Genomic DNA, 18,809 nt, shown 5'->3' on the forward strand with positions numbered 1-18,809 from the left:
GACCTGGCTCCTCCTTCACCTTTCTAGTAGAGATTACTTGCATCCTACGGAGATAGGAAGGTATTACTTTCCTGTGGATTTTTGAAAACATAAATTGACACGTATGCCAATGCCAACAGGAATGTGTCACTGTACCTATAAGTAAACATGCAGTCAGATTGGAACATAATAAAGTACAATAGTAAAGAAAAGCATCCTGAGGAAAACTGCATGCTTCAGAGTTCGCCATAATTTTCTCAAAGGTGTGTGAAGTCTGCCAATCAGCACATGGCCAAACCTTTAACATTCGGAGAGGAGACCCGTGCTTAGTAGTGAGCCGGCGATGGGTCGACGATTATGATGTACGGTTGGCCTCAGAATTCGACAACCAATTCCGCGAAACTATTGCACCAAAAGCCTGTCGCACTTATGATCTTTTTTTATAAACACGCCATACACACCTAACGCATGTGGATAACCGTGCCACGTGAATATGATCATTAAGGTGCTAAACGACTTACAACCTTTCACTGTACATAGTGGATGTACAATTAGTGTAAATTAAAAATTTATAACATCCGCGACAAGTGAAGGTTACAGTAACTAGAAAAGAGCTGATAACTTTCAAACGGCTGAACCGATTATCTTAGATTATAGCTAAGAACACTCCCGATCAAGCCACCTTTCAAACAAAAAAAACTAAATTATGTAAAATCAGTTCATTAGTTTAGGAGCTACGATGCCACAGACAAATACACAGATACACACGTCAAACTTATAACACCCCATTTTTTGGGTCGGGGGTTAAAAAGAACCATCTCAGCACGAAACATAGCGTCCCGCAGCACACGGCACTCGGCAGTACCTGGAATTTCGGCCGCACAGGTAGCTGGCGACTGGTTTTCCAAGAGCACCACGTAGACTAAGTTAGCCTCGATCGAGCCTAGTCGGCCATCCCGCTCATCCATTTCAGTCGATTGCAACAATGCAACAACCGTTGAGCAATCGTGCCTCGATAGCTCAACGGTTGATAAAGCGGACTGAATTCCGAAAGGCCGGCGGTTCAAACCCCACCCGTTGCACTATTGTCGTAACCACTCCTAGCACAAGCTTTACGCTTAATTGGAGGGGAAAGGGGAGTATTAGTCATGATTAGTATGGCTAATATTCTTTAAAAAAAATTGGTTGTCTGTAAAGTCGGTTTACTGACGATAGTTGAACGTGACAACAAAGGCCGATTGTGCTTCTTTGTCGCTCGTTCCGCGCTCTCGCTTGCACTTCAAGCCTTACATGGAACGCCCCAGAGCGAGGTAACGCCGCATGAGTCATGTTTTTTCGTGCGATCCGAATTCGCCGTAGATAATAATACCTACCTATACCTATTATTTGTATGAGTGGTGGTTTAATTATAACCAAAAGTCCAAATATACCCATTTTCATGAATATAACTTGGAGAAAGACGGATTTTCATACAAACTTGCATCCCCTATTTGGCTTCTTGGAATTGGAATTTCCATTTTTTTTTAATTTTCAACCGATTGATAGGTACCTACAGCTAATATTATAACCAGAATGACGGACTTTCATATTTTTCAAAATAATTTCCAAAAATCTTGCTTAGGAAAAATTTTATATGAGTAAAGGAACTTATTGTCATTAATTAATTAAAGACGCGCAGCTAATAGCCATTGAATTATAATGTAAATCCGTTGTTTCATGCAGTTGTTGTTGAAACTTGCGTGAAAGATTCTGACTGTCAATTTAAAATAGATGGCATGCGAGTCGTTCAAATAAAAGTAGTAGGTATAGGAAATTGAATTCGTGCCGGGTGTTTACACTACGAAAACATGTCTAGAAGAAAGCTTAGGTGGAAGAGACGGGCCAGCCCGCGAAATTCAAATTTAATCTGGTTTTTCGCAATTTGTAAACTAATACGGCAACGTAGGCTTATGGCATTTTAATTGCGACAAAACTGAGTTGATGAGTGAAGATGATACTGCCAGTGTCGTAAAAGTTTACAAATTGCGAAAACCAATCGGGCAGGCCCGTTATGATTATATTTGGTAAATAAGATAAAAATACGATGGAGAAAGCAATAATTGAGGGTTGTACCTACATAATCTTAGGGTACAAGGGTATAACAATACATAACTCAAACAATAACTTTAAATTAAATTATTTAAATTATAATCTAAAGATCTGTGTAATTAACCAAATTGTGTTGTAAAGTTCAAGTAAATACATAATAATAGAAATGTTTACATAAATTCGGTGACAATTTTATTATGTTGGGATCGAACTAAATAAGTGATTAACGTATACCCATAATTAATATAAATATAAATTCAAACGTGAATAGGAACGTTTTTTAAATGATTTAAATGGCAACATTACAAACAAGATGGCGACAGCGCGCCATTTTTAGTAGTTAGAACTTGGATAAATGCAGTTGTCTCTGTCTAACACTTTACTTTTTTAGTAAGGAAGCTAGCGCTATCGCTGTTACGCATGTTAAGTAAATGTATAGACTTATAGAGGCTGGCATTGTAATCTGTGGAAAAACAAAATAAATTTTTAAGTGTGCGGATCGGCCGTGTGTCTGGCTTATTTTATTTTCCTTTCGAAAGCTTACGTTTTTGTGTAATATAATGAATAACAATAAGATAAATGATAATAACAGTAAAATAACTTCAGACAATAAATAATTATGTGCTTAGAACTAAGGCGTTCTAGTATGATTTAATATTTCGAAATTTGACTTCGCTTGAGCTGTGGCAAAAACAAATGAAGATTTAAGTTTCTGGACAAGAAAATAGACAAATTGGACGACACTCAGTTAACTGGTAAGTTAAAATGTTAATTATTTCACATAAAGTCTTAACAAAAAGCGATATCTTTACAAGCAAATTATTAAATACAAATTCACATTGCGAAAAACCTCAAGGAAAACTTAACTTTTGTTGTTAAAATTGCAATGATGCACACCTAATAATTTTAATATTATTTAACAAACGACGCAAGTGTTTTGTTTTTTTTAAAACATGCATTTGAATTTTGAGGAATAAAAATTAAAATAACAAAAAAAAACTCCTGAGACAACTTTATTAGAATTTTATAAACATTATTTCTATGCCTTGTTAATCTCATTAAACTTTATAATTTACACTGAATTCTATACATATTCATGGTATTAAGAACTGCTATTAAATTGTCTCTTGGAAACCATTTACTTAAACTGAACCTCGACTTTTACCAAATTAATGTATCAAAAAGGACTTACAACATGTAATAACTAAAACAATTGCCAAATTGGAAGTAATTCCAGTAGTTACCTTAAGAACTTGTTTTACACTATTGATAACCCCGTATGAAATTAACTATTGCTTGCATGAAAATTGCTGCCCTGATTTATCAGTCTGATTAAATTTTACTTGGTTCTTTGACTTATCAAAGATCACTCTGTTGGCAATAAGTTGACTAACTTCCAATTTATTGTTATAGAACCTTCAATAGCTCAATGGTCAGGAAGTGAACTGATATTCAAGTTCATAGATTCAAAACTCATCCATTGCATTGTTGTTGTATGACCTAACCCATGATGATGATTGAGTCCTTTTACTGGAAGAGAGATGAACTTAAGGCTGAATGCCTGAGAGCTGTCCACAATGTTCTCAAAGGTGTGTGAAGTCTGCTTATCTGTACTTGGCCAGCGTGGCAGACTAAGGCCTTTTCATTCTGAGAGCAGATATGTGTTCAGTAGTGGGCCTGTGATGGGTTGATCATGATGAAAGGGTTTTGATTTACAGCCAAAGACAGGAACATTTTTTTAATTTTAGGAGCAGCTGTGTTAAGAGGCAAATTATTGTCATTTTACCTATTTATAGGTGAGAATAATATATTAAAAAACTGTCACTTATCTTTAAAAGACTTATGCCAGCTGGGCGTTATCACAGCTTGATTCAGAAAATTCTGAATTAGCTTACTGCACATGCACATACAATATACATATTGTAATAGAATTTTGTTGGATCAGATGTTCGCTTCTAACGTTCACAGAATGAGTGTGTCAAAAAGTTTAAATAGAAAATTTCTTATCTTCTACACCAATGACTTTCTAAGCATGGACACATCACGGCATACAACACAAGAGCCCAAACATGGCACACGTTTCTAAATTCACCTTATGTAGCTTCAACTGCTCCATTTATACATTCCCGCTAACATTCAAGTCCTGTAAACTAACCTCAGTGATTAAGCCGCAATGTAAATCGATAAGCACTCGAAGCTGAATAAGGTGATTTTAGAAGCAAACTTGAACAAAAAATGGAATGGAGTAGTGTAGCACTATTAATTTTTGTTATTTCTTTGAGAGATTTTTCGTTTTTGTAAATATGAAACTATTATACTATATCTATACTATATAACTATTATACTATATCTCCTAGTGCTGATTCACTGACTGACTGACTGACTGACTGACTGACTGACTGACTGACTGACTGACTCATTTGATCACCTCTTTGTATGTTTTTTTTTACCGATAGTTTCGTATAGAGGACAAAAAATGATTTGGAGGAAAAATATGGATAGAGCTGATGATTGAGGATTTCGGTGAGGAGCACGGTCAGGGTATTGAAGATAGGTGGGGGGTGCTCGAACAAATGTCACTCAGAACTTCATCCAATAGACAGGGAGCTGAAAAATAAAACCAAAATGGCGGATTCAATATGGCGGCCATACAAATTTCGCCGGTGTCTATCTCGAAGATTATAAAAGATGGAATGAAAAGATGGATGGAAGAGTGGTTTCTTGGCAAAAAATGATCAGGACCCGAAATTCAACTTGATGAGCAGAAAAATTGCGGTCCGCTTGCGGGCCACGAACTCACGCGCCCTACTAGTTATATGTATATGGTTTTACGTGGGATGATTTATATTTAAAAAAAATTAAAAGCCCTAGATTGCAATCACACCTGGTGGAAAGTGATGATACAGTCTACGGTAGTAGCGGGCTAACTTGTAGGGGTGGGGTGAAATCCATACCCGTTATAGATGATTCTATATGGCATCGTACCGTATCGTAGAGTGGTAAGTAGCCACGGCCAAAGGCCTCCCACCAGCCGACCTAAACCAATTAAGAAAATCTCAATCGGCCCAGCCGGGAATCGAACCCGGGACTCTCGTCATACAAATCCACCGCGCTACCACTGCGCACCGGAGGTCGTCAAAAGATAATAAAATAAATGTGATACAATAATGGCCAATAGATTTTACATTGAACAAAAAAAAGCTACTCCACAGTTTTGTTTTTCCGACATTCGTGACGCGCCCTTCCATCTGTCTCTTTCCGATGTGCGTGAGAGAAAGGAATGGGAACATTGTAAATAATTTTAGATATTTCTAGTGTTTTCAATGGTTTTACTAAGTATTTTACACTTTTTCGCATGTTATCTTACGTAAATAAAATTAACTTACCGGTGGTAAGTCACACCATCTCTTTTCTTCGTCGTTAACGTATTATTTCGGCACTTTTTGATCGCGCATTTAGGCATCTTGAAAGCTTAGCAGTCAACATGCGACTAATGAAGAAAGTGTGCTTACACCGAGTATAAGCACACTTACTTGGTCCCTTGTTATGCGCGCCAGTGCGATGTCCTTGCTTAGAAAGTCATTGTTCTACACTAATAAAGAGGTTTAAGTTTTATTGTAATATTTTCATGTATGCTATACAAGTAAAAAAAAAAATTAAGAGGTAAAGTTTTTAAGTTTATTTGTAGGGCGTAATTTCTGGAACTAGGTACTGAGCCGATTTTGAAAATTCCTTCACCAGTAGAAAGTTACATTATTCCTGAGTGACATAGGCTATATTTTATTTCAAAAAAATTAGAGACTCCTACAAAAATTGTAATAAGCTACCTGTGCGAAGCTGGGGTGGGTCGCTAGTAAGTGATATTTTGTACCTAGCAGGGTTTTGGGTATAATATATACAAAATATTACTTATTATTTTAACAGAATATACTTTTTAATTTAATTTATTTAATTTAAATAACGAATACTTACATCTATTTACAGAAAGTAGCTATATGAATAAGCAAGTATAAAAGAAAAGTATTGCTTATTATAAGGTTTTACATGGGTAAAAATTACAGCTCACTTTAACTTTTTTAAATTAAAGCTTTAAAAAAGGGTGGGAGGTATGTGCTACTTTTCTACTGCATTATAGACTTTCACTGTAAAACTGCTAAGATGTCTAACTTTATCTGAGCTTAGAAAGTTTGTATGTATAAAAATCTTATTAAGTAACCCTACTTGAAGCAGTAATGGCCTAGCTAGTTAGTGGCTGTCAAAAAATCGGTCAAGTGTGAGTCGGATTCGTATACGAAAGGTTCCGTACCATTTTACAAGATGTACTTAACTCTTTAGTTTGTTTGCATTTGTATGGCAGCCATTTGGAAATCTTTATTATTTGCTGTTATAGCGGCAATAGAAATACATACTGTGCTACCTATTACGTTTTATGAGATACAGCCTGCTGACAGACAGACGGACGGAATAGGGTCCCGCTGACACCTTTCCGGTCGGAACCCAAAAACCAAAGTCGCGAACATCATGTACATAATAGTATTTTAGGTTACGTTTGCGATTGTTTTGTTTTACGCCAAATAAAATAGGTATAGAATAATAGGAAAAACAATGCAAATTATCCTTGGAATAGAGTGATGAAATATCAATTGGCCGCGCCGCACGTGCGCTCACCCATTAGGTCATGGACCGCATTTTTGTGGTCCGCACTAGGGCTTGAAAATCGGACTATTTTTCAGCTCCAGTTTCGATGGTTAGCTTTCTAAGTCCGGAGTTCCGGAGTTTCATAACTTCATTGAAAAATTTGAATCATCTGATTCAAATGTGATCGTGTGTGCGTAATATTTCTTGAGCTTTAATCACGCTTTAATGAATGTTCAAGTCTGTTAAGCATGAAATAAAACAAATTAGTTAGAGAAATGAAAAGGAAACTTTATTTTACGACTTAGTACAATTAATTATGAACTTAGTCAGATTTTTCTTGTACTTTTTTTTGTATTATTAAAATTTTTTGTGATAGTCTTTTTAACCTACACTTCAATGATTTTTCTAAATAATCTATACTAATAAATAAAATTGGAGTGTCTGTCTGTAATTTCGAAATAACTACCGCATATTAAGGTCATATGGTTATTTGAACGATACTATAACTGAATCACACGTTTTTAAAATTTTTGTCTGTCTGTCTGTCTGTCTGTCTGTTTGAAAAGGCTAATCTTGGGAACGGCTGAACCGATTTTGACGGGATTTTCACAGACAAGTAGAGAATTGACCAGGGAATAACATAGGCTACTTTTTTAACCGACTTTCAAAAAGGGAGTTGTGTTTTTCTACCTATGTACACCGAAATCTCCGAGATTTCTGAACCGATTTGCGTCATTTCTTTTTTAATCGATAGAGGAACTTTGCGACATTGTTTCATAAAAAATTTGGAGTCCAACTCCTCAATCCTGATGCTGCAGCTGATCTGACCAATCCACGCGGGCGAAGCTGCGGGCATCAGCTAGTTTTTAAATAAATATCGAAAATTGCAGAACCGTCAGGACTAGGACCTTACGCAGGACTAGGACCTGCGTAACCCTGGGTGTCGTGCCCGGAACGCCGTAGACCTCTAGACTTTTCACTTCACTTTCACCCACATTCAGTACCGGAGCGACTTTTTATTATGTAGTCCATCGATAAAATTGGATAAGTTTTACCTTATTGCAAATGTACAATTTATGCAGACTGTACTGTATGTATAACCGCTAAAAAAGCTTGAATTTTATCTAAAAATATAAAAATTGAAACTCCGGACAACTCCGGTCTTATAAACAAACATATAAAATCTTTCGAAACTCCGGAGTTAGGTACAACAAAACCGGAATTCCGGAGCTCAAGCCCTAGTTCAGACCGTATAATTTGGTCCATCCTGCTCTCGCTTTAATCACCTTTAATGGCACACGGGCAGGGGCGGTCGCACTTGATTTATTACAACTAACAACTAGATTAATGCCCACCATACACAGCACCATTTATGTACCACCCTCAATAGATATGAGGGATCAGGAGTTAATGGCCGAGAATGCGTTTAGATTGGAATGCGCTAATGGTATGTTTCGTGGTTTGGACTTTGGATGATGTTTTGAAGCTAGACTGCGGCTTTGATTCATCTCATATCGTTATTAGATATTTGGAACTATCGAGTATTTTTTTCTGGGTGCTTCATTCGACTTGATATCACAAATCATTATCAAATGAGGGCTAATTACTTGGTACTTACTCTACCACTAGGAAATGTTACGTAAATTCTACAAAGGGTTGGGGGTGGTACACATTGGCGGTACACAGCTATTGTCGCGCTTCAGAATCGCGTTCGAGATATCTCGGATAGATACAAGAAGTCGCGGCTGTATCGCTACAATGAGGCTAACATACAAAATATAAAAGCCTGTAAATAAAAGGTTAAAAAAAATTCACCGTGGGCGATGCCCAGCCTTTGTTAAAACACATAATTTATTTCTTTTGTTTATTGACAAGAAAACGCTCGAGGATGTTCGCAATGCATTCTGCCTCTGTGTATATGTAACAGAACAACATATATCGACAGACGCACTTTCGCATTTATTATATAAGTATGGATTTCGCTGTCATTTCTGTCGAGCGTCTGGTCTCTGGTAGCCATAACAATATAATTACCTACTTATAAATAAGTATTTATAAGGTCTTAAGGACATAAAGCCAGATGGCAATATAATTTCAGAGCCCTTTACTGACACAGCAAAAGGTAATTAACATAAGCGTCAGGACCAAACGGGTCTCTCGGTCAAGGCGAGCAGCATTCAAGTGCACTTGTATCAGGTTCCCAGCATAACTGATCGGCTGAACTTCGCTGAGCTTAGATTACGTATTATGCACTAATATTGGGTAAGCGTTTATCAGTACTTCGTCTAACGGACTAAGTGCCCGGCATGGGCGGAGCCACGCCAGTCGCTGGTGGAAATTATAGGGTACGACCTCTCATTGCCTGTCGTGGCCAAATCCATGGTGGACAGTGACAGGGTTTGGAAAGCGATGGTCTCCTTCAGCGAAGAAGTAGTGACGTAGAAGAAGGCAGCGGAGAGGTTGGGAGAGGAAACCGAGAACTCTCATCCCATGCGCCTCCATCCATGGAAAATCGGGCGCATGCGAGCGGCGTATAACAGTCGCCTGCTCCCTTGAATAGGACCTCCGGCTAATAAGTACGGGGAGTTTGTTGCCCGCTGGAGAGTAGATCCTTGAGTTGGAAGGCAAGACCTTGTTCCCGGCGAACCTTAAACTGTGTGTTGGGGATCCTTTTAGTCCCAGACCGAGGCCTGCTTTTGCGGGTGCCGTCAGCTGGGTTGCAGTTGAATACGTTCGTGTCCCTCTGCCCAGCTACAAAGAACGAGATGGAAAACCGTGGGGTTTTAGTCGGTAAGAGTCCGACATAACCACCGCGCTTCCCCGAGCGCGGTAGTATCCATAAAGATTTCCCCGCGTTAAAAAAAAAACGTTTTCAGCACAACTGATCGGCTAAACTTCGCTGAGCTTAGACTACGTATTATGCTGTAATATTGGGTAATGGTTTTTCAGCAATTCTTCTAACTTCTTCCTGCGTCGCTCTCTCATTTTTGAGGGTTATGGCTCCACTTTTCAGTATAATAGGATACTATCTTATGTATGTAGTAGTACCGATCCAGACCTACGATAGCAGGCGTCCCCTTCCATACATGCAACCACTATACAACTTCCTTTACGGAGTTTCTGGTTGACGTTTTCTGACTGAGTAAAATCCCTACAAATAGATCCTTCGGGAAAACCCTGTAAAGTAGCTATTTGAAACTAAACTTTTTCCTGAAAGAGAATATATACCTATGGCTAGCAGATGCAATATCTTTTCCAGTTAAGTATATGAATTTCCATTTGCTTTGAATGAATCAGCATTCATCACATTCAAATGAAATTATATCTTCCCTATTACAACTTGTAATCAAGTTAAGGTACATTATGAATTAAGTCACTGAGAACAGCGCAAAGTGCAGAATGTTGTTATTGCCAGAATTTAGGTAACTCTTGCCAAAACTGTGCAATTTGCCGAAAGTAGTTGAGAGCCAATCAAAAAGCATTGCTATGCAGCGGATCTAGATCTGTTCGATAAGTTGTTTTCATAATTGGCTCCAATGAATTCAAATAAAATGCGTTTAACGTTAACTCCAAAAAAAAGCCGTTTATAAAAAACTTTCGCGATTTTGTGGCTAAAATGATCTATAATTCGAAATTTGAATTGGAGCATTTTAGATGACAATGACAATACACTCGACAAATACTATTTTTTTTTAAAGTAAAATGTTACAATGTGTAAGATTATACAATGCAGTTATAAGCCTGTAGTTTTTTTTTGTACCTAGATACTTTTGTGGACTAACTGATCCATTCGGGTGGGATTTCTGAAAATCTTTTTTAGTGGGAGTCTATTTTATAGAGAATTTACATGAAAAATCCAGTCATTTGGACATTTTATCTTTTTATACGTAGAAGCCATGTGAGACAAACCGCAAGCGCAATCACACTAATATTATAAAGGAGAAAGTTTGTATGTGTGTGTGTGTGTGTGTGTGTGTGTGTGTGTGTGTGTGTGTGTGTGTGTGTGTGTGTGTATGTTTGTTACTCCTTCACGCAAAAACTACTCGACGGATTGGGCTGAAATTTAAAATGGAGATAGATTATACCCTGGATTAGCACATAGGCTACTTTTTATCCCGGAAGTTCAAAGAGTTCCCACGGGAATTTAAAAAAAACCTACATCCACGCGAACAAAGGCGCGGGCAACAGCTAGTATACAAATAATTGCATGTTAGGTACCAATAAATATACCGTAAACGCAATTGGAAATAATATTCAAAACAAGATTCGCTTAGTGTCCTCATTAATATTCATAACGCACATAATAAAGCTGATGACGTAAAAGCTTGAATTATATTGCACCTAACTTTAAATTCTGACAAATGATTCTTTAATTGTATGAAATAACAGGAAAATGTTAAATTAAAGATATATCTGAATTACGGGTAGCATTGTAATAATATGTCGTCTTGGTGATTTACCGTAGCGAAGTTACAGTATCCCAGCTAACTAACGAGTTAAGAATGAAAATTGTACGAGGTGTTCCTTCCCCATATAGTTAACTAGCTAATGCCCGCGACTTCGTTCGCGTGGATGTAGGTTTTTTAAAATTCCCGTGGGAACTCTTTGATTTTCCGGGATAAAAAGTAGCCTATGTGCTAATCCAGGGTATAATCTATCTCCATTCTAAATTTCAGCCCAATCCGTCCAGTAGTTTTTGCGTGAAGGAGTAACAAACACACACACACACACACACACACACACACACACACACATACAAACTTTCTCCTTTATAATATTAGTGTGATTTTCTTAGCATAAAAGGAAAAGGTGATTGATTGATTTATCAATGTACAGCTTAAAGTATTGGACGGATCGGGCTAGAATTTGACATGCAGAAAGCTATTATGACGTAGACATCCGCTAAAAAAGGATTTTTGAAATTTGTGTAGTCCACGCGGAAGAAGTCGTGGGCGTAACCTAGGGTTTTTATAAAAAGCCTTCTCAATGCGCTTCTGAAGAGGCAGGTTTCTCTAGAACTTCTATTGAAATAAGCCTATCGCTTCTTATGTTCTGACTGCCATATTTTTTTTATGCTCTCCAATGTTCTGACTGCATCCTTCAATATTGCAGGTTCTTCGTTTATTGGGATTTTTAATGCAATTCTCCTCACAAACAGGTGCTTGAAGATGTCCAGGATATAATTTCGATGACACCAACTTTACTATCAATCCATCAATAATATTTTTTCGTTGATCTTCTATTTAACAAATCAATTTACCCCCTTCCTACTTCTTTTGTCTCCGATTCTGAAGACATATTTTATTCAAACACAAGTGTAAATTAAAAATTTATAACACCCCCGACAAGTGAAGGTTACAGTAATAACTAGAAAAGAGCTGATAACTTTCAAACGGCTGAACCGATTTTCTTGGATGATAGCTAAGAACACTCTCGATCAAACCACCTTTCTAACAAAAAACACTAAATTAAAATCGGTTCATTCGTTTAGGCGCTACGATGCCACAGACAGATACACAGATACACAGATACACACGTCAAACTTATAACACCCCTCTTTTTGGGTCGGGGGTTAAAAATACAACAAACAATCGTGAACGAACTACGAGTATGACTAGATGCAGTTGTCACCTAGTGTTGAAAGTTTTCGTTAGGAATGACATGTATTCATAAACATGTGATGCAGTGTATTATTTGATAACAAAATATGACTCTCTGTTCTTAATTCACAATAATAACTAACCTATGCCCGCGGCTTCGTCCGCGTGGCCTACACAAATTTCAAACCCCTGTTTGACCCCTTTAGAAATTGAATTTTCAAAAATAATTTTTAGCGGATGTCTACGTCATAATAGCTATCTGCATGCCAAATTTGAGCCCGATCAGTCCAGTAGTTTGACCTGAGCGTTGATAGATCAGTCATTCAGTCAGCTTTGCCTATGTATTTTTCCTTCCCATAATCCTAAGTGTATGTTACGTTTTTGAGGACCTCTTATTCATTTTGCGGTCAACCGAATGATTTTGGTTTATTGGTTTTCCTACATATATTGTTTTTTAAGAGGATTTACCTTCTTACATCACTTATTTAGACTTTACTAAAATCTAACTTAACCAGTCATTTTATGAAGCTAAAGCAGTGAGTTATGAAGCGTTTAAAATGGTTTTACTGTTTCATAAATTACTTAACTAAGATTTAACTTGCCTTTGTTGACCTTGTCTTGAAGTTTTTACTTCTTTAATATAGTATTATAAATTGCATAAGTATTCCTACATAAAACCTTCAGCCTCAGCCTCAGTCCGTACGGGTGGGATTTTTAAAAATATTTTCAAGGTGCTCGTTATAAAGCAAACCTATCTAAAGTTTCTAGGCCCAGCAATTTAATTTCTAAATTTCTGGTCTGGTCTGGTGGGAAGCATCCGTTGTGGCTAGTTACCACCTGTGCCTCCAATCGATTTAGCGTTCCGGTACGATGACGTCTATAAACTAAAGGAGTATGGGTTTAATGAAAACTACCATACTCCGTCCAGGTTAGCCCGCTTCAATCTTAGGCTGCATCATCACTTACCACCAGGTGGGATTGCAGTCAAGTACTAACTTGTATCTGAATAAAAAAGCTAATTTTATATACCTAAGTAATTATGTCATGAAATGCCGGCGCATCGCGATTGACCTAGGTTATCCTCAGGAATGGCTTAGTCCAAAGCCAAAACTTCAGCTTCTGCCTAACAAGACGGCCTATCGGCTTTGACGTTTCAGCAGGCTAAAATTCCGCTGTTATAAAAATCTACTTCTTCAAACAATCTACTTCTTTGTCTCGACAAAACAGCATTACAACATTCCACTCTCCTGGAATTTCTTCCAAGTTGTAACATCGCTCCAAGCCCATAAAAACCGTGGATCAAACGCAACACAGATAAATACTCACGTTCCCTGCGGCTGGTTGGTGAATGGCAATTGGGACTGACATGACAATTGGCCAATTTGGGGCGCCCTCACCAACACGAGCCACGAGTCTAGATGTACCGTACTCTAAGGGTCTTTACACACTATGCCTTCATTTATTGTTTCGATGTCGTTGATATAACATTTAAGTACATATAGCGAGCTTCGCGTAACAAACAAAGTACCTAGTAGATTTTTATAGTATTATATCATCTTTTGGATCCCTAGTTTTATAGGTGTTCAATGTAGTCTGTTCATAAAGTCTGAAAATCACAAATGTTAGATTTGCGGAAGTCCAATGATACCAAGAAACAATTTCAGTGTCGGTATAAATCGTACGTTGTTTTACGCGCGGACTTTGACCATACAGATTTGTCTGTTTTGGAGAATTGTAACAATCCTTTTGAAAATTACTGCAAGTTTGGTAAGTTGCAATGATTTTCTAAAAGAATAATAAGCTCAATTTGTTATAGCAAACCACGACGCTATAAAGGTTTATAGATAGCGTCGAGATCTGCTTAGCTTGAGTGCTAAGAACTTGGAATGCTTTAGCAGAAGTTTTGGAAGGAAGTTAACGTGTTTTTTGTCTGGTTCATATTTCCTTTTTTTCCTGGCTAATGGGACTTATATTGTGATTTCTCCTTCGAGAGTCTCGTATTTCCTTTTTAGGTTAATGCAATAATTGAATTTTAGCCAAAACTTTCAAAATTTTTAATCAATTAAGGTGATCTTTATCTAATCTCTGATCGATTTTAGATAGACAAATGAATGAAAGCGGTTTCTTTACGATAATTGATTGGAAAGAGACAAGTGGACAATTTAGGGCACCCTAATCTCCAATAGACGCAGTCAATGGCCAGCGCATCGGTTTCTTGTTACTTCAAATAAATAGATAGATAGATAGATAGTGTTTATCACACTAATATTATAAAGGCGAAAGTTTGTATGTGTGTGTGTGTGTGTGTATGTTTGTTACTCCTTCACGCAAAAACTACTGGACGGATTTGGCTGAAATTTAGAATGGAGATAGATAATATCCTGGATTAGCACATAGGCTACTTTTTATCCCGGAAAATCAAAGAGTTCCCACGGGATTTCGAAAAACCTAAATCCACGCGGGCGAAGTCGCGGGCATCGGCTAGTTGCACAATAGTTACGAAAATCGGTCACGATACTATAACTATTTTAGATTTGCCAGTCCTTACTTTTTCTGCTGACGGCAATTACTTAGGTACACATAGCTACAATATTTTGTAATTAAATATTTGAAAACAGCAATCGTCGATTTTCTAGCTGGTTCTCGGTATTCCGAGATATAGATTCACTTAACAATTCGAAAGCACTAAAAGTATACTTCTGACCTTATTGCCCTATTTACTAGCGAAACACGACCTTCTGGGCTCCTGAATAAGCCGATTAATTTTAAGTTGCATAGAAGCAATCGGCTTATTCGGTCAAGAAATTCGTCGATTGTATAAAAACCTCGACTCGACAATAATGTTGCTTAATATTTTGATAACTTTACTTCAGATTCTATTCCGAGAAGTAGGTATAGACAAGTAATTCTGTTGCAATAACATGCCTACAAAATCAGTTTATTCGCAAAATAACCGGTCAAGTGCGAGGCAGACTTGCACACGAAGGGTTCCGTACCATTCTGCAAGAAATACTGAAAATTTTTATTTATTTTTATTTACATGTCGGGCATTTTGAAATTTTTACTACATAATATTTGTTGTTACAGCGGCAATAGAATATACATTCTGTAGAGATTTTGACTCTCTACCTATTACGGCTCACGAGGTACAGCCAGCTGACTGACAGACAGACAGACTGATGGATAGCGGAAGCTTAGTGATAGGGTTCCGTTGGCACCCTTCGTTACGGAACCTTCAAAAATGACAATTTTCTAAACAGCCCGATTTTTATTGCAATATTAATTTAATTTTTGTACCTAATCGTAATTAAACATCTCAATGTCACATACCGCAGTCAATTGTAAATGGAAATTAATTCATTGATACAATAGCGAAATAAGTAGGTAATTGTACATTTTCCGGGTCATAAATGTATTTTTTGTATTGTAGTTATGTACATAGATTAGTTCTATTGACCTCGGCTGCGTCATCAAACGAGGAAACCGGTATTCGGTACCTTTATGTAGTAGGAAAACAGCTGATCCGATCTGACCATAGGAAATCATAACTAATATTATGTGAGGAAATAGTAGAAATTTATTATTCATATTATTTCTATTATCGTGTTGCAAGGGATCTTCAAGGTTTGCACCCGTACGTAGTCGAAATTCATCGAATTCGACAGACGACAAGATGATCCTATAAAGATTCCGTTTTTCCTTTTGAGGTACGGAACCCTAAAAAAATAACGTCGATCCGTTGCTCCAGGTCTTTAACTATACCCATGCAAAAAATCAAAACGATTCTTGCTCCGATGCGCCATGATTGAAAGAAAAACAACAAACTAATAGACCAATAAACAAACACAGTTTCGGATTTATGATATGGATCCTGACAATATTATTTGTTATATCAACGACCTTAACATGCCATTATTAGAAATATATTTTTAATCGGCGTTTAAAATTTTTCCTTTGCTGTCCCATTGTTCTTATCAAGGCAGGTTTCTGATTGAGGAAACTTAGAACAGATTTATGGTAATACTTAACTACATAATTAAGTTCTTTCTCTTATGGCTTACGCAAATACTTTACGCTGTTGCTTTATCATTGTTTCTCATTGACTTATTGTCTATCTATTATTATAACTTCTTATTATTCTCATCATGATTTGACAGACTAGAAAGAAATCTGTTAAAGCGGTTATGCACTCATCCGATCAAAGTCCGAAAAAAAAACCGACTTCAAAAACCACAAACACTAAAAAGTAAAAAAAAGAAGATTTGTTTTTACACGTGTAATGTACTCGTATATGTATGAAGTCGAGCGAGCATAATAAAATAAACTAGAAATCTAAGTATGAAGCTCACCCGACCCGAAATTATTGTTCTTTGTACCAACAACACTCAACAGAAACTCATAGACTATCTATCAGTAATTAAATCAAACTCCACTTGCAGACAAATTCATTCAACACAGACATTTACTTAGCCTACATACAGATTCAGTTAACAACGGTTAACAGTTAACACATTTCGTCGCCTGTTATAGTAATTGATATTTTCGGTATGCCGGTTGTTCTTTCCACATAAACATCTTGCCTGTCTCATCTAAACCTTGAGTTATCTGTCATTGTTCATTCTTGGCTCCATATTCTTGTGCAATATTTTAGTGCTTTGGGGTTAATTACCTGACTAAGCATAGGATCTATTGTCAAGTTTTTTGTATTGACTATTCTATTAGTGGTTATATCTTACTTCTTTTTGTCTAAAGCTAGGCTAGTTATATAGAAATATTTATAAGAAAGGTTTTCGGCGCTAGATTGTTGCTGATTACGGTCTGTGCTGCTTCCACATCATAGCCTGTGTCATATACACCGTGATATTTTTAACCCCCGACCCAAAAAGAGGGGTGTTATAAGTTTGACGTGTGTATCTGTGTATCTGTGTATCTGTCTGTGGCATCGTAGCGCCTAAACGAATGAACCGATTTTAATTTAGTTTTTTTTTGTTTGAAAGGTCGCTTGATCGAGAGTGTTCTTAGCTATAATCTAAAAAAATTGGTTCAGCCGTTTAAGAGTTATCAGCTCTTTTCCAGTTTTCTTGCAGAAAAGAAGGTTAGATAACCGTTAGGTTCATAATATTATGTCAATAGACAAATGTCAAGCTGTCAAGATGGACGTTGCCTAAATACATAATTAATTATTTATTTGAAAATGATGTTTTGGAAAACTCAGATACTTTGGATCGTCGGGGGTGTTATAAATTTTTAATTTACACTTGTAGTTATTTCATCATTGTTCACTTTTGGCATTGATACTTGTGCAATATTTTAGTGCTTTGAGGTTAAGAGGGCTCTCTCCGTCACTCGTTTCCACTCGTTTCATACAATCGTAGTTCCAATTTCATTTGAATATTAAGCAACCAAAGTCCATGAAATTTTGCACATATATTCTAGAAACTAATATCTATGTCTGTGGTTTTCCAGATTTCTGTTAAAATATTCGGTTTCAAAGTTACGCGGTCTTAAAATTTTCATACAAATCTTTGAGCCCCTGTAATTTTAAAACTACATATTTTTAGAAAAATCTAAAACACCACAGACACAGATATTAGTTTCTAGAATATGTCTGCAAAATTTCATGGACTTTGGTTGCTTAACATTCAAATGAAATTGGAACTACGATTGTATGAAACGAGTGGAAACGAGTGACGGAGAGAGCCCTGTTAATTACCTGTCTGGGCATTGTCAAGTTATTTGTATTGACAATTTCAGGTAGTGGTTCCCTTTTTAGTCTAGAGCTAGGCTATCTATATAGAATCAGTTGGAAAGATAGGTTAATGTTTTCGTCGCTATTGTTGTATTTTGTACATCTGTGAGCTGTGCTGTTTCCTCATCGTCTTGTTTGTCTCATCTAAACCGTGTGATAAATTAGTTATCTGTCATTGTTCACTCTTGAGTTTTAGCTCTATATTGGCACTATATTTTAGTGCTTTGGGGCTAATTATTATTTACTTGTATAAATATAGGTCTATTGACAGGTTATTTATATTGACTATTTAGTGAGTGGTTATTTTCTCTTTTTGGTCTATATAAAATTCAGTTACAATTGACACGGTTGCGTCGCTAGAAATTCTATTTTCGATACGATGCTACTGTTTACACATCGGCACCTGAGCATTTCGTCTGTCTCCAAGTTAACCGTTATAAGTACAGTTAGTGAGTGATATAACATTTGTAACTTGTAGCTCCTTTGTGGCTCTTCGTTTTGCTCCTTATCACTAATGCTATTTTTTAACCCCCGACCCAAAAAGAGGGGTGTTATAAGTTTGACGTGTGTATCTGTGTATCTGTGTATCTGTGTGTCTGTGTATCTGTGTATCTGTGTATCTGTCTGTGGCATCGTAGCGCCTAAACGAATGGACCGATTTTAATTTCGTTTTTTTTGTTTGAAAGCTGGCTTGATCGAGAGTGTTCTTAGCTATAATCTAAAAACATTGGTTCAGCCGTTTAAGAGTTATCAGC

General features: G+C 36.9%; 1 protein-coding gene across 1 annotated transcript in view; it reads left to right on the forward strand.

Annotated features, from left to right (window-relative positions):
* Positions 1-2,505: 2,505 nt before the first annotated feature.
* Positions 2,506-18,809, forward strand: part of LOC123864146 (innexin inx1) — a 62,511-nt gene continuing 46,207 nt past the window's right edge. Inside the window, exon 1 of the mRNA XM_045904422.1 lies at positions 2,506-2,822. The gene's annotated coding sequence lies outside the window, so the exon portion shown is untranslated. The remainder of the gene's footprint in view (positions 2,823-18,809) is intronic.

Source organism: Maniola jurtina, chromosome 4 (genome assembly GCF_905333055.1).
Source record: "Maniola jurtina chromosome 4, ilManJurt1.1, whole genome shotgun sequence".
In the NCBI taxonomy this organism is placed as follows: domain Eukaryota; kingdom Metazoa; phylum Arthropoda; class Insecta; order Lepidoptera; family Nymphalidae; genus Maniola; species Maniola jurtina.